We start from the raw sequence: 6,615 nt of genomic DNA, 5'->3' as shown, positions 1-6,615 counted from the left end.
GCCCGAAGAAAAAAAACCACACACAGAGACATGATTGTTAATAAGTCTGACAGCTCACAAATTCTAAACAAAAAAAATTCTCCTGTTCTGGGATGTTGTGATCTAGCAGTTATTTATAATACTGCAATGAAGATGACAGAGGTTGCGAGGTCAAGTCCACTTATTTACAACAAAGAAGCTTAAAAACAAACATTGTGTATGGTGATGCACAAGCTTGGTTATCTAATTTTCTCTCTCATCAATAGTGCTTGCTCTCTAATATTCTTTTTGAAGATCCTTTCACTAGGATCTGACCTATACAAATGAACATGTAGTTGTGTATGGTATTTCTGTCTTTCTCTAATTCGCAGATTTCTTTAGCACATGGGGAAAAAAAAAAGACTAAGTTCAAGCATATTTCTTCAGCCATGTTTCCTCCAGCTTGAGGTTTCTGCAATCTTTCACACTGTCTGAAGGTACAAGTACAGATGCAAAGTACTCTTTTGGGGTTTGAATATGAAAGGACCAGTGAAAACTTAAGCTATTGTACTGCGTAGCTGGATGCACACACAGCAATATTCCTTTCTAGTAGCTTATGACAGTAACTTGTCATTTGTACTAGTCTCTAATTTATTTCCAAATTCAGAAAAAAGAATTCCATGCCAACAATTGCTCCTGATTCTCAATAGTGAAGGAAAATCAGGGCTAAAATGGTATTTTTCATGAAAGCCACATGGATTTGGTTTCAACTATTTCATTATCCTCTAGCATGTTAGAGTCCGTTTTGATATGAATAAACAAACACCAAATTTAAACTAAATGCAGAGCTTACTAAAAACCATAAACTGGGAATTTATTCCAAAACCTGGTCTGAGAGTCTGAGTTCGAACTTTAGGACTTCTCTTAAGGCTTAGAGCAGGGGCTTTTGCTTAAATATGATAAATTAAAGGGACTGACTTTTACTTTATTTCTTTAAAATCTTAACAACCAATTAAATTAATACCTTGTGAATTTATTAAATTCCCTTTTTATTTATTGCACACATTTCATATTCACATTCCACAGACATAGATGTTTATTGATGTCAAAGGCTGTTTTGACTAAATTCAGATTTAGTCTCAGTAAGAAAAGAAATTTGGGCTTAGTTCATTTTATATCTAAGTTGAGGGGACTCACATCACAAAACACTTGTGATTGAACATACAGACTTAATTTATTATAATTTCTCACCCAAGCAAAATCTATTATTGACACTGAATTGAGCGGTTTTGGCAATGTGAAAAAAAAGCAGACCCTGATATTTCATTGAATACACTGTATTAAGACCTTAGGCCAGGTTTCCAGAGGACTGGGAAGTCAAAACTTGTAGGCAATCTGCATTCAAAAAAACTGGGAGGCCAGGCTGCCTGCAATTCACGTATTTAGCTGTGTTAGGAGTGTATTGCAGGGATAGCCAGCTGGAAACAGAGGTGGGGCCAGCAAATCTGTGCAATGTTCACTTCTCCTATACAAAACCTTCAGTTATACTAGCACATAATTTATATTATCATGTTTCCCTCAAAGATAGTCTAGCACCAAAGATGTTTGGATCTGTGGGCAATTGGCATTTGCATTTTAGTAGAGGCAATGTGCTTTTATTTATTTATTTATTTAAACTCTAAATTACTCTGATTTACCTGCTTCCCCTAACATAGCAAAATGTCATGTGCAAATCCAATATGGATTAAAATTCATTAAACATAGTATTGGTTTTTCTTCTAGAAACAAAATTGAAAAATGAAGTTAAGGAAAATGCCAGGGAAACAAAAATGCTGAATAAACCAGAGGTTGCAGTAAAGAAGGTTTGTGTATAAATAATACATGTATTCTTATACCTGCCTCGTCTAATATACAAAGTTATTTTTTCCATGTAGGTAAAAATGAGCAAAGATACCCTCAGAGGAAGATCAGCAAAATAAACTGATCAGGGAGTTTTTTCTGTCTTGCCTGTTTGGCTTGGGGTTTTTGAAAGCTGCTCTGTTAGAGGAAATTCTTTCCACTCAGTTTGCTCTGCGAGGATGCTTTAGTGGAGCTGAAGCCACCCTTGCTGAGGGATAGGCCCTTCGAGGGCTCTTCAGCATCTGCCCTTCTAGCAGCTGTATAATCAGATTCATTATATCCTCATTTTCCTTCTCCCACATATGGTAACAGCTTGATCCCTTCCCCATAGGTCATCATGGCTATCAGGGTTACTGCAGCAAGGCCCTTCCAGTGCTTCCTCCTAGGCACCACCAGCTAAAATATGTGTACCCAGCACAACCTGTGTGTGTACACGTGTGTGTACCACATGGGGCCTGGGTTTTAGGAACCTGCCTAATGGCTCACACCACTGCTCCTCAGGACCTTGTAGCACAAGGATGTGGTAGGGGGTGGAGGGTGAACCACTGACTGGATCTCCGGTGGTCTCCAGGTTCTCCAGAGTCTTCCTTTAAGGCATACTGGATCACCCATAAACCACCTGCACAAGGATGTCCTGCAGGCATTATGAGTGAGGGCTCTATGTGAGACTAGAAGTGATCATAGCAGTGCAATGAGTGTAGGAGGGAAGGTCAAGCCAGAAGGTTGTGTGCCTATTTGTAGCTAAAGTTTGTTTTGTCCAGTTTTTCTTGGCCATGTGTCTGTTTCTGAGCAATACTTATGGTCATAAGAAATGACATGTCAAGCAAGAGTAGCTTCAGGAAGTGCCTGAGGTGTCACAGGTTGCGGTGGCTGCTGAGGGAAAAGTACAGGTTCTCCTGAATGCAACTGTTGGTCATCCAAGCACATTATAGTTGGATAGTAAGACATCACCTTTTAATGCTAATCTGCTAACCAGGTTTTAGTCATGTGGAAACACCAGAATCAGTATTTTCTCAGAAATGCTGAATCAGAGGTCCAGGTAGTAGAGTACACTATCTATGATGATACGTGTATTGGTCTACCCAGAAGACCATCATCTCTGGGTTTTTTTTTCCTGGAGCTGTGTCCACATGTGAAACCTTTTGTTTGGATGTCTCACTGGCACTCCTCTGCTCTAAGAAAGCCCAAACAGGATAGATGTTCTTACCACTCTTCCTCACCAGCCTCCTGAGTGCCCTCCAAGGCCAAGGCACATAAGACATGCAGGCACTGTCACTCCAATGATGTCTCCAGCAATATAGTGTAGATGTATAATCTTCTCAGGAAAAGAAAAGGGTAGAACATGGGCTTTGGAGGACAAAAGTATAACTAATGAAGTACTGTAAGAAGGGGAAGGTGTCTTTGCCTTCTGGCACCTATAAAATCTGGCAGTAGGTGGGAGCAGGAGGATTCAAGATATACAGAAGATTGCATGGAGAAGGACGACTTCTTCCCAGTACAGGCCTTTGAGGTTAATAACCTCTTTAAGGTCATGATGCACGTTAACTATATTATTATTATTTGTATTTGTATGGTTTTGATATTTATGTAAGTGCTTTCTGGTACATATAGTGAAACTATTCCGTCTTCAAAATTCCCATGTTCCATAACTGGACTCAGGGGAGACATCTGGGTTGTGTCTGTCTCAGGGGTCACTTTCCATGTGCCAGACAAAGTACCCCCTAAGGGATCAATTAAGTACCAACTTTGTGCATGTAAGAGAAATGTCAGAGAATTTACTTCTCCCCATGCCAGTTCTATTCACACAGGAAAACAATCGATCCCAAAAACTTGAGCCGCAATAGAAACTACAGTCCCCTCTGCAGATCCAAGAGTGTAGTCCTCTGGCTTTCTGTACAGTCAGTATGGTGAAGCACAAGTGATACGTACAGGGGTTTTCTGGAATTCTTCAATGGAGAATGAAATCCAAGGCCAGCCATGGCAATGCATAGCCTTGAAGGAGCACTACTCAGGCTAATTGTTTTACCAAATATTTGCTTTTTTTTAACCATTCAAACAACTCTTTCACTAATGACCAGTAGTTATTTCATTCTGGGTCAATATGCAGCCTAGCTATTTCTGTTTTTTAACCAGTTTCCATATCTTGCAGGTAGTTTGTTTGAATCATAAAAGGGCATAGCAGTATAAAGCAAATGACTTGAATATGCAAGAATAAATTAGAAACATCACTACAACTTTGCAATCTCTTCCTTCCTTGTTCATTCTTGAAATGGAGTGACTGGACAAGAGTAAAAAAACTCTGTGTTTTATTTGTAAGATCGATTATCTTTATCTTGAGGTCTGAAATGTTTCACTGTTCATTAGAGAAAAGAATCATTGGTTAGCTCAATTGTGCTATTTTTGATGTAAGTGCAATGTTTATTTTGAATTTCAGTGTAAGATCCTTCCAGTAATTATCTTTTGTAGTTTCTTGGAAATCAATTATTTGCATCAAACTATGAAATAAAAGTACATTTTTTTTCTTTACTTGGATATGGAACTCATTCAAAGCCTGCTAAAGCATACTGACTGCTTTCATTAAATAATATTGAACAGTTTAAAGATTAACAAATGTCAGCTTTCCTAAATTTTCCGATTTCCACATGCTTTCTGAAAATACACTATGCAGAGTGTTTTGCATTCAGTTTTGCCTGAATGGGAATGGTCAGAACATACCCCCCGTCTGTTCCTGGGGGTGTCGCAATGAAATAATTTATGTCCAGGCACACAGGGCTGTATCTGATGAGCTTACCATTCACGAACATAAATGGGAAGAAGACTCCAGACGCTCTTAATATCAAAAGTCATATCTTGTTAAAATGAAAGTTTACTGCACCTCATGTAGATTGAGCTATTTAGGCAGTAACAAATACATAGGTTTATATTGAATGAAAATTGCAGTCTTCTTTTTTCCACAGAAATACTTCAGTAGATTTGTTGTTAAAAGAAATTTAGCTTTTCATGTCGCAGTGCGGGCAGATATGGCTAGAACGTGTGAGACCAAGTTTTAAATGCAGTTTAACTGCCTGACAAACCACAGGAATCTTTCTCTCTTGCTCTTCCATCCTGTAAGGTAGGAGTGGTATTTGACCCACATTTACTGTATATAAGTCTTATGATGGAAAGTAAAAATATGTGAGCGGTTTGCAAATGTTATTACTACTTAAGTACTGCTATGCGTTATTACCATATGATTCATTAATCCTCTAATGGATAACTTGCTTCCCTCTTGCACACTTTGTAACCTACTAACAGGATATATCATGACCAAATGGAAATTAATTTTTTAAAGCTTTGTCTTGGGTGTTAAACCAAATAATTTATTGTAGGTTCATCTTGTGAGTCACTAACTCTCCTGGAAACCTTTTTAGTTCATCTGTAGCTCTGAAATAAAATTTCATTCATGTCACTGAATCAGCCAGATAAGACTGCAATTCAAAACTAAATGAAATTAACTCAGAATTCTCGAAAACATTCTCATTTGACTTTAAGCAACTATCAATGTCCCAACTTTCTGGTTACCAAATGGATAAATATTCATACAGCTCAGCCCTTCAAAAAACCCGCTGTTAGCCTCTGCACACTCTCAGGTCACAATCCTGCATGGTTGCCAGGTACTATATTTAAGGTACAAAAGTTAGTGCCTTGTTCAGGCAACTCCTCCAAACTTTAGCCAGAAATCTCACGAGGTTCACCCTAACCTCAGCAAGTGAATCAGGGCAAAAGTACATCTAAGCTAACTTAATATGGGAGCTTCTTTACTGAGCATACCCAGCTGATCTTGCTCCTGTAAACTTTATTCTGTTCTATTCTTTTCTTGCTTCATTGGCTAAATTATGCATAAAAGCCAGAATATGCATATTTTGCAATTTCTGTTGAGAAGTCAGCACATTTTTGACTAAAGGGAAAACTAATACAGTGATCATTGATTTCATCAGAAGCTTCAATATTTTTCTTTAAAAAAAGGAAGGTCTTTGATGTTTGACTCCAGATCTAAAATGCATACAGGCTGAGAAGTATTTTGGGAAGAAAAATCATATGTAAATATAAAACATGACTGTTCTTGTTACTAGTGAGATGATGATCAGTGCTACAGGTAGATCTGTTAGTGAAAATAAATAGAATAATCCTGTTGCTAACATTTCAGGCCTTCACTTAAAATGTAGATCTCTAACAGTAAAAAAAAAAAAAAAAAAAAGGCTTGTTGTTGGGGGGGTGCAGGCTGGCATGAAATTGTTCCTTTTCACCGCTAAAAATATTTGCATCTCAGTGCACACTAAGTGTCTATTTTCTTTTCCAATGCCCTCTAGTGCTAATTGAAGATTTTGTCACTAACTGAATATGCAGGAAATGCCTACCAGTAACCCAGAGCTTTTGAAATGAATGAAGTTTCTTGCTAACTTGTTACTTAGTGCCAGCACCTCCTCAAGTTAGCTGAAATTAATACCACTTAGTTTTAAAGATGACTCAGAAAGAGTGGGTGCAATTCCACACATTCAGATTAAAAATGTATTGATGAAGCAAAATTGTGTGCTGTAGATAGAAATCTGTAGGAAAGATTTTTGCAAAGACAAGAAAATGAATATCAACACCTAAGGTTTTTGCTGGCTTGTTGCTCTTCCCTTTTCTGACAATCTAGTTTGCAAAATTGGCTTATTATGCGTAATTTTTAAAAAAATTACATCTAATAAAATCACCTATAATAGTTGTGTAACATTG

This window comes from Egretta garzetta, unplaced genomic scaffold (genome assembly GCF_000687185.1).
Source record: "Egretta garzetta isolate BGI_Z169 unplaced genomic scaffold, ASM68718v1 scaffold114, whole genome shotgun sequence".
NCBI classification, from domain to species: Eukaryota; Metazoa; Chordata; class Aves; order Pelecaniformes; family Ardeidae; genus Egretta; species Egretta garzetta.
Note: the sequence above shows the minus strand (reverse complement) of the source record.